The sequence below is a fragment of the Mandrillus leucophaeus genome, unplaced genomic scaffold (genome assembly GCF_000951045.1).
Source record: "Mandrillus leucophaeus isolate KB7577 unplaced genomic scaffold, Mleu.le_1.0 Scaffold946, whole genome shotgun sequence".
Classification (NCBI taxonomy): domain Eukaryota; kingdom Metazoa; phylum Chordata; class Mammalia; order Primates; family Cercopithecidae; genus Mandrillus; species Mandrillus leucophaeus.
This window is the reverse complement of record NW_012110319.1, coordinates 176,079-186,410: the sequence shown is the minus strand read 5'-3', so window position 1 is coordinate 186,410 and position 10,332 is coordinate 176,079.

Genomic DNA, 10,332 nt, shown 5'->3' with positions numbered 1-10,332 from the left:
AGCCAGGCATGGTGACGGGCGCCTGTAGTCCCAGCTACTCGGGAGGCTGAGGCAGGAGAATGGTGTGAACCCGGGAGGCAGAGCTTGCAGTGAGCCCAGATCATGCCACTGCACTCCAGCCTAGGCGACAGAGTGAGACTCCATCTCAAAAAAAAAAAAAGAAGAAGAAAAAATATCGTCCCAAAAAATGACATCTGAGGTAAAAGAAGAAAGGTGAGCAAATAAAAGGTAAATGATTATTTAAGCAAACAATGTTTGCATAAAATGATATTGTTAGTGTCATCCTTAATAAGGGAGGAACAAAAATAGTAGACATAATAACATGTAAATTGGGAGACATTAAAGATTTGTAAAGTCTGTGAATTGTTTGGGTGGGGAGTATGTTTAACTTTGGACTTTAGGTTAAATATGTATGGTAAGCTTTTCAAGGCCAATCGCTAAAAAAAAAATCTTTGGAGAAACTTACAAGAAAAAATAGAAAAGGCACAAATAATATGAACGACATAAAAGATATAGTAAAAATTAAAAAATAAGAGAATATAATTAATTTGAAAACTTACATGAAGTGGACCGATTCCTAGAAAACTGATTTATTTATTGGATGAGATCACTATAACCTTAACCAGACAAATACAGATGGCTAAAGATGCAAAAATCCTAAATAGTTTATTAGCAAACCACATCCAGAATGAATAAGATTTAATACAACATAAAAATGTTGAGTTTAATCCCAGAAATGCAAGGGCAGTTTAACATTAGAAAGTTAAACTAAATCTTTTAAGATTTAGTTCATATGCCATCTCTTCCAAGAAAGCTTCCTTGGTCCCCTGCGCTGGGTTGTGTATTCCTTAGGGGCTCTCACAGTCTATTCTTCCTACCAGTGTTACTGCACTGACCACACTGCCCTGAATTTACGGTTCTGTGTCTGGGAACACATCTCGTTCATCTCTGTGTCTTCAGTGTACAGGAGGAGGCCTGACACATACTAAGTGGTCAAATTTTGCTCAACTGAACTTACAGCTAGGTGGATGTTTAGTTAAACTCAGTGTGCTAATGATTAATAAATTGATGTTGGCCTGGATAGGGAGGTCTCTACTGGCATGCCACAGGGAGCTAATTATACATGGCATTCTGTATAATTCTGATGGCATGCTGATGAAATTAGTAGGTGACAGAAATAGGAGAGTAGGTCACACATTAGACAATAGAATTAGTATCCAGAGTCATGGGCAGGCAGAAACACTGGAGCCAGACTAGGCCCCAGTAGGGTTAGGGGCAAAGTCAGGACTAAAACCCCACATAGCCTGTTCTCACTTTGACAATGAAAAAAAAACTTTTTGAGCTGTAACTTACCCTCCTAAGGTATCTCCCATTATAACAACACTTACTATGAGCTCATCATCACACCAGCTTCCACGCTATCCCCTGCAGCCCCCCTACCGACAACCAAGTACCACAGGTGAAGTATAATGAGAGTGGTCTGCTTGGCCTGGGGACCAGGAAACAGTTCCTCGCAGCGCAAGAGAAAGGGGGATGACAGCTAGGATCAGAAAGCCTGATGAGAGTTGGGGTTTTACTTTTCACCAGGTAACAGGCAGCATGACAACACAGCAGTTTGAGGGCTATTTGGGTAAGAGGCAGGCCTGCCTTCAGGAGCCCTAGGGCGTACAGCCAGTCAGAAAATATGGGGCTTTGCCATAACCCTACCAACTGAGAACTTGCTTCCCTAAAGAACCCAGGAGCTATCCTCACTGCTTCTTCACAGCCTCCAACCTTATGAAAAATGATATCCAACTTCCTTAGCATGGCATTAAAGGCCTTTGTGCCTAGCCTACTCCTCAGGTGTTTATCTCTCTATCCTCCACATTAACAATTAAGTCATTCATCCATTCATTCAGTTTGTTCCACAAACATTTATTGAGTATCTACTATGCACTGTTGTTTTTGGCACTGGGGATACAGCAGTGAACAAAACAGAAGTCCCTGCTTTATGGAGCTTACAGTCTACTGAAGAGAGACAAACACTAACCACAATAGATAAATATAAAATAGACCAGGTGGTGATCAGTGCTTTGTAGAAAAACATACGTAAAGTAGGATAAACGGATAGAAAATGCATGTGATGGGGCGATTTTAGATATGTTGATCAGGAAACACTTCTCTAGGGAGGTGACATTTGAGCACACTGGAAGTACTAGGGCAACTCATCAGATTATTTGGGAGGAAGGGTGTTCCAGGCAGTGAGAAGAACAAGTACAAAGGCCCTGAAAAGGAAAGGTATCTAGCACGCTTGGGGAACAGCAAGGAGGCCAGCGTAGCTGGAGAAGAGTGAGTGATACTGAGAGTGATAGGAGACAAGGTAAGAGAGGTAAAGGGAACCAGATTACGCAGGGACTTTTGGGCCATGGTGAGGGCTTTGGCTTTTGTTGAGGGAGGTGGGAGCCATGGGAGAATTCTGAATAGTGGAAGGACATGATCTGATTTGGACTGTATAAAGAATTTCAGAGAAGAATAGTAATAGGTACTAGAACACTAAGCAAAAGAAAACAAAATACACAATTATTAGCTCCAAGGAAAACCAAAGGGTATACAACAAAGGATATGTAATCAGAATATACTATGTAGTTTTGATGTGAACAATATTTACAATGTCATACTCATGCAAACAGTGACTACTGGTTGAACAAAAAGTATATAAAATGTTTTAAAGAAGTAGTAACAGATGTAATCACAAAGATGACCAAGCAATAAGAGGCTATTAGGGATGACTAGGCAGATTTGCAAGTAAAATATATGAGGTTTGTACAAATGAAAAATATAACTTTTGAAATAAAAAACTCAATGGGCAGATTAAAGTTAATTGAAAAGAGAATCAGTAAGCTGAAAGATATACCTAAAGAAATTATCCAGAATGAAATGCAGGAAGACAAGGAGATAGAAAATCTCAGAGATGTTATGAGATACGGAAGACAGAATGAGGAGGTCCAAAATATGACTAACTGTATTCTGAGAAAGAAAAACTAGAAAAAACGAAAGGCAATATTTGAAGAGATAATGGCTGAGAATTTCCCAGAAATGATGAAAAGCATGAATCCACTGAGCCACGAAGCATGACATTTCCAAAGTAGAATAAATAAAAAAAAAAAAGTATGTAAACATGTTAGAGTAAAACTGCAGGACCCTCTGCACATTCTACTACACACACATGCACACACACACAAAACCAGCAATTAGTCTGATAGTCGACTTCTTAATAGCAATAAAGACTTCTCAAAGCCAAAAGAGAATGGAACCATATATTCTAAGTGTTGAGTAAAAATACCTGTAACAAACTATCTTTTAAGAATGAGGATAAAATAAAGACATTTACATATAAGAAAGACTGGAAGAATTTAACATCAAGAGACCTGTACCTAAAAAAAAAAAAAACAACCCACTAAAACACTATATTCATAATGAAAGAAAATGATCCCAAAGGATGGTCTGCGATACAAGAATGTATGCATGTAAGTCCAAACAAACACTGTCTATATAAAGTAATACTGATAAAGATGTATAATTGTGAGGTTTATAAAAAGGAACAAACTAACATATTTGAAAACAATAGTATGTAGTCAGGAGAGGAATGACTAGAGTTGAAGGTTTCTAAGCTTCCTGCATTCTTCAAGAAGGAGGCTAAAATATTGTTTAACTTTAGACTTTATAAGGGTAACCACAGAAAGAATAGAAAAAAAATTAAAATAGGGAGGAAACAATTGAATAAGAAAACAAATCTCAAAACTAAAAAAGCAGGCAAGAAAAGAGAAAATGAAGCATAGAAAAAGGTAGTGGTGGTAAACAGAAATAAAAAAGTATGATGGTAGAAACAAGCCCAAATACATCACAGTAAATATAAACAGACTAAACTTGCCAACTAAAAGAGATCATCAGATTAGATTTTTTTAAAAGTCCAGTTATATGTTGTTTCCAAGAGATGTAATTAAAGCATGATGGCATGAAAATGCTCAAAAGTAAAAGGATGGAAAATTATATACCACACAAATCCCAACAAGAAAAATTTGTGTTACTACATTAATATAAGATAAAATAGGTTTCAAAGAAAAATGCATTATCAGGAATAGAGAGGGTCATTACATATTTATCAGGAATATATAACAATTCTTAATTTGAATATTCCTAATGAACACCCTCGAAATATATAAAGCAAGAAATGAGATAGAATTACAAGGAGAAATTGCCAAATCCACCATCACAGTTGAATATTAACACACCTCTTTCAATTATTGGTAGATCATGACCAAAAACTTAGTATAGATAAGTAAAAATTGAACAATAGTTGACAAACTTGATAATAGACATATGCAGATCTCTGTATTCAACAATTAGAGAACACACATTCTTATAAATTAGCACATAGGAAGCATTCAAAAATATTGGTCACATACTAAGCCATAAAACAAGTCTAAAAAATTTCAGAGTTGTTATCACACGAACCACATCCTCTGACCATAATGCAATTAAGACAGATTTCAATAACAAAGAGGTAAAATTTTAAATCCCCAAACATTTGGAAATCTAAAAAAACATTTCTATATAACTTACAGGTAAAAGAAGTAACCTTGATGGAAATGAAATACTTATAACTGAACAATAATGAAAATACTACATATCTACACTTACGGAGAAGCAGTAGTTAGAGGGAAATTATATCCTTACATGCACAAATTAGAAAATGGGCAAGAATGAAAATTAATGAGCTCAATGTCCAGTTAAAGAAATTAGAAAAAGAACAACAGAATAAACCCAAAAAATGTGGAAGGAAGGAGATCAAAAAAGATAAGAGCAGAAATTAAAGAAATAGAAAACAAAGATACAATGGAGAGGAGCAACAAAGCCAAAAGTTGGTTCTTTGAAAAGACTAATAAAATAGATAAACCTCTGGTGAGATTGATCAAGAAAAAAAGTGAGAAGGCACAAATAACCAATATCAGTAATGAAAAAGGAGACATCGTTACAGTTTATACACAGCAGAGAATAAAAAGGAAACTTTATGCCAATGAATTTGAAAATGCAGACAAAATGGACCAACTCCTAGAAAACTGTTATCTTACGAAAATCGACTCAAGAAGAAAAAGAAATCCTCAACAGTTCCATAGCTACTAAAGGAATTACAGCAGTAGTTAAAACTCTTCCCGCCAAAACAAACAAAAAATAGCAGGCAGATTCTTCCACTTGGTATGTGGATTACAGGTAGGTGAAGAGATACTGATCCCCTCAGCCCTAGAGGTGTCCGGGTAGGACCTGAGGCAGTGGAGACCCTAGGCAGGCCACTTCTCTCTATGGGCAGCCTCTTCTGGAGATCCTTAGAGGGTGGCCCTTAGTGAAGTAGGGTCTGACAAATCCCTCTGCAGTCCCTGAAGGTGGTGAGCACAAATAAGTAGCATCCAGCTCTGCAGTGAATGTGCTAAGCAGGGCCAAGAAGGTGCTCTATCACTTGGACAGCCTCTTCAGTAGCCAGCTCCTGTAGTCTTCTGCTCATTGAGGACAAGGGGCCTGTGGAGCTGCTGGAGGAGTCTGTGTTCCAGTTTCCAAGAAACACCACGTACAGCCCAAGTTGTGACTGGCTGGGATGGGGCTGGGTGCAGGGAGGCCAAGGAGGGGCTTCTGGAGGGTGTAGCTCCAGGTAGAAACCCTGAAACTCTGTCTTCCCGAGTATCAGATACTTTTATCCGTTTGCAGCTGGTGAGCCCTTTTAATGGTATCCAAGCTAGCTGCAGGGTGATGGTTCTAATAATGATGCATGTTCTGCAAATAAGAGCTTCATCATTATTTTGAAATTGTTAATATGAAAGCGTTCAACTGGATTTGAAATCTACTCACATCGTCATGAGAAGTTTTAACAGTATACTTGTCAGTGAAACAAAAAGAAAAGCTGTTAGATATAATTCCAATCGTTAAACATCTTTGAAACATTTAAAAATTGGCTTTAAATATTTTATCACCTACTTGTACAAAGACAGACATTTATGGATGGCGACTGTTAAGAATTTGAAGAATGCATCATTAAAAAGTCTTGCTCAGGATTTGTGTGTAGCCATTTCAAGCATAAAGCTTATAAAATAAACATGGCAGCAAATTTCAACCTTCTTATTTACAATTTTGAAAAGATTTTAATTTAGAAGTTTAATAGTAACTCAGTATTAAAAAGGAGAACATTAGACCAAGATGGTTTTGCAGGAGTTCTACCAAACCAATCATTCCAAAGTTACAAAGCATCTTCCAGAATATTGTAAAAGAGGGAACACTCTGAATCATTCTATACCAGCAGAACCTTAATGCCAAAAGCCATTAAGAACAGCCTAAGAAAGGAAAAGTAAAGACCAATTTTATTCATGGACACAGTTGCAAAATTCTAAACTTTTGTTTACCAACCTGAGTCCAGCACTGTATAAAAAATGAAAGACCATGACCAAGCTGTGTTTATACAAGAAAAGCAAAGATGGTCTAACATAAGGAAAATCTATAAATGCCATTTACCACATATCAGATTATTGGAGAAAAAAATATAATTATCATAAGAAACAGAAAAGGCATTTGGTAAAAATTCAACACCCTTTCATTATTAAAAAAATAAAAGCCTCTTAATATAGAGTAATAGGATGGAACTTGCTTAACCTGATAAAACCTGTAGGAAGTCTATAGCAAATACAGTATCATTCTTACTAGGGAAAAGTTAGTGGTGTTTCCTCTAAAATACACAACAGGACACGGATGCATGCTGTCATCATTGTACTAGACGTCCTGGTCATCTCAGTACGACAAGAAAAATAAAGCCATAAAGATTGGAAAGCAAAAGACAAAACTGTCATTATTTATAGCTGATATGGTTGTCACCATAGAAAACATAAAAGAATATACAGACACCTTAAAAGGAACCAGGGCTCCTTGGAGAAATGACTGATTCCAGGACTGAGAGAGGAAAATACAAGATGAGTCTGGAGCATTTCCAAGTGCTGGCAAGTAAAGCAGTGCTCAAAACCAAAGGATGGGAGTATGTGAAAGGGACACAGGAGCCAACTGGCAAGAGTCCCCAGTGGCCACAACTGGACTGATTTGACCAACAAAACAAAGAACACAGTATTAGATTTATAAGTCAAATTATTAAATAAAAATGCATGAGTTCATACTGATATAAGTGACAGAGTAAATAAATAAGGGATGAGAGACAAATGTTTACAGAAGAATTTCAAATGATACACACAGATACACCCCCTCCTTCCAGGACCTGTAGCTCAAATCTTCCCGCCTCCTTGCGGGTGGGCTAGATTCTTCCAAAGAACAGACTATGAAAAGGGCAAGGCAGCAACTTGCCAGGGGGAAAACCCGGCAAACACCACCTTAACCAAGGGATGAAGGTTCACAAAACCAGGGATGCCAATGGATACAGGTACCTCTGATACGATCTGATAAGAAAGGCATTTAAACTCTGGTGTTCTTTTCAAAAACAACTCCAGTCTAAATATAAGCAAAACTTCAGACAAATACAAACTGAGGAACATTCAACAGTATTCCTTAAAACTGTTAGGTCATGAAAACAAGGACATTCTCAGCTTAATGGACTTCTGGGGGAAAAAAACAACAACAACAACAACAAAAAAACCAACAAGAACAGACTGAGAAACTGTCATAGACCAGAGGACACTATGGAGACATGACAACTAAATCCAATGTGATATTTTGAATTGGATCCCAGAACAAAAAAAGGACCCCAGTGAAAAAAACTGATAAAGGCATGTAAAGTCTGATGTTTAGGTAGTAGTAATATATCAATGTTGCTTTCTTATTTTTGATAAATGTACTACAGTGAGGAATATACAGAAACTCTCTGTACTATCTCTTAACTAAACTTTTCTGTAAATCTAAAACTATTCCAGAATAAAAACCTACTTAAAAATAAGTTTAGGGCCAGGCGTGGTGGCTCACTCCTGTAATCCCAGCACTTTGGGAGGCCGAGGCGGGCAGATCACCTGAGGTCAGGAGTTTGAGACCAGCCTGGCCAACATGGTGAAACCCCGTCTTTACTAAAAATACAAAAACTACCCGGGCATGGTGGTGGGAGCCTGTAATCCCAACTACTCAGGAGGCTGAGGCAGGAGAATTGCTTGAACCTGGGAGGTGGGGGTGGCAGTGAGCCGAGATCACACCACTGTACTCCGGACTAGGAGACAGAGCGAGACTCTATCTCAAAAAACAAAAACAAACAAACAAACAAACAAAAAACAACATTTTGGGAGGCCTAAGCGGGTGGATCATGTGAGGTCAGGAGTTCGAGATCAGCCTGGCCAACATGGTGAAACTCAGTCTCTACTAAATATACAAAAAATTAGCTGAGCGTGGTGGCCTGTGCTTGTAATCCCAGCTACTGGGGAGGCTGAGTAGGAGAATCACTTGAACCCGGGAGGCGGAGGTTGCAGTGAGCTGAGATCGCGCCACTGCACTCCAGCCTGGATGACTGAGCAAGATGAGACCTCAAAAATAAATAAATAAATAAATAAATAAATAAATAAATAAATAAATAAATAAAATAAATAATGAAAAGTGTAATAAGGCAAATGGTTATAGTACTAATATACAAAAGCTAACTTCATTTCTATATACCTGCAAAAGAGACAAAAAATACAATAAAAGATCCCACTTATAATAGCAGCAAACCCATAAAGTGCCAATAAATAAATCTAACACAAGATATGTAGACCTTATGCAGAAAAATATAAAGCTCTGCCAAAAGACGTTCAATAATTTATTTACAATAGAGAGCTATGTCATGCTCTTAGGGAGGAAGACTCAACACCATAAACATCAATTCTCTTCAACATGATCTACAGATTCATTGCAATTCCAACATTTTTATAGAACATGACAAGTTGATTCTGAAATGTGTTTAAAAAAAAACAAAGGGGGGCCGGGCATGGTAACCCCCCCTGTAATCCCAGCACTTTGGGAGGCCAAGGCAGGAGGATCACTTGAGGCCAGGAGTTTGAGACCAGCCTGGGGAACATGGGGAAACCCTGTCTCTACAAAAAAATACCAGAATTAGCTGGGTGTGGTGGCATGCCCCTGTAGTCCCAGCTACTTGGGAGGTTGAGGTGGGAGGACTGCTTGAGCCCTGGAGGTTGAGGCTGCAGTGAGCTTACTGCACCACTGCACTCCAGCCTGCCTGACAGAGCAAGACCTTGTCTCAAATAACTAAATTAATAAAATAAAATAACAAAGGAGGGCCGGGCAAGGTGGCTCACGCCTCTCATCCCAGCACTTTGGGAGGCCAAGGTGGGTGGATTGCTTGAGTGCAGGAGTTCAAGACCAGCCTGGTTAACATGGGGTGACCCTGTCTCTACAAAAAATACAAAAATTAGCTGGGCATAATGGCATGTACCTGTAGTCTCAGCTACCCAGGAGGCTGAGGTGGGAGGACCGCTTGAGCCCAGAAGATCGAGGCTGCTATGAGCCCAGATCACACCACTGCACTCCGGCTTGGGTGACAGAGCAAGAACCTATCTCAAAATTAATTAATTAATTAATTAAATAACAAAGGGCTAAGAATACATGATACTTCTGAAGAAAAATAAGATGGGAAGATTTTGCTTTATCAAATATCAAGATTTATTATGAAGGCAAGGTAATTAAGGCAGTACAGTACTGGTTCAGGGACAATAAGCTGGCCAACAGCAAAGAGAGGCCAGAAACAGATCTATATGGATATGGAACTTTGATACTCCAGGCCAGAGGTAGCTTCTCAGATTATTACATTATCCATATGGAAAATAATGAAACCAGCTCCCTACTTTATACCACACAAAAACCAATTCCATTTGGACTTAAATGTGAAAGGTAAACTTTTAAAACTTTTATTAGAAGAAAATAAAGAAAATGTTTATAACTGTAGGTTAGAGAAGACAAGACAAAAAATTGCTGGCTATAATACAGAAAAGATGGATTTGTTCAACTGAAAAATAAGACTAGCCTGGGCAACAGGGAGACCCTGTCTCTACAAAAAATAAAAAATAACAATTAGCCAGGTATGGCTAATTTATAGGCATGGCACATGCCTGTAGTCCGAGCTACTCGGGAAGCTGAGGTGGAAGGATCACCTGAGCCCAGGGAGGTCAAGGCTACAGTGAGCTGTGATCCCACCACTGCACTCCAGCCTGGGTGACAGAGTGAGACCCCATCTCAAAAAAAAGAAAGAAAGAAAAGAAAGAAAAGAAAGAAAAGAAAGAAAAGAAAGAAAAGAAAGAAAAGAAAGAAAAGAAAGAAAGAAAGAAAGAAAGAAAG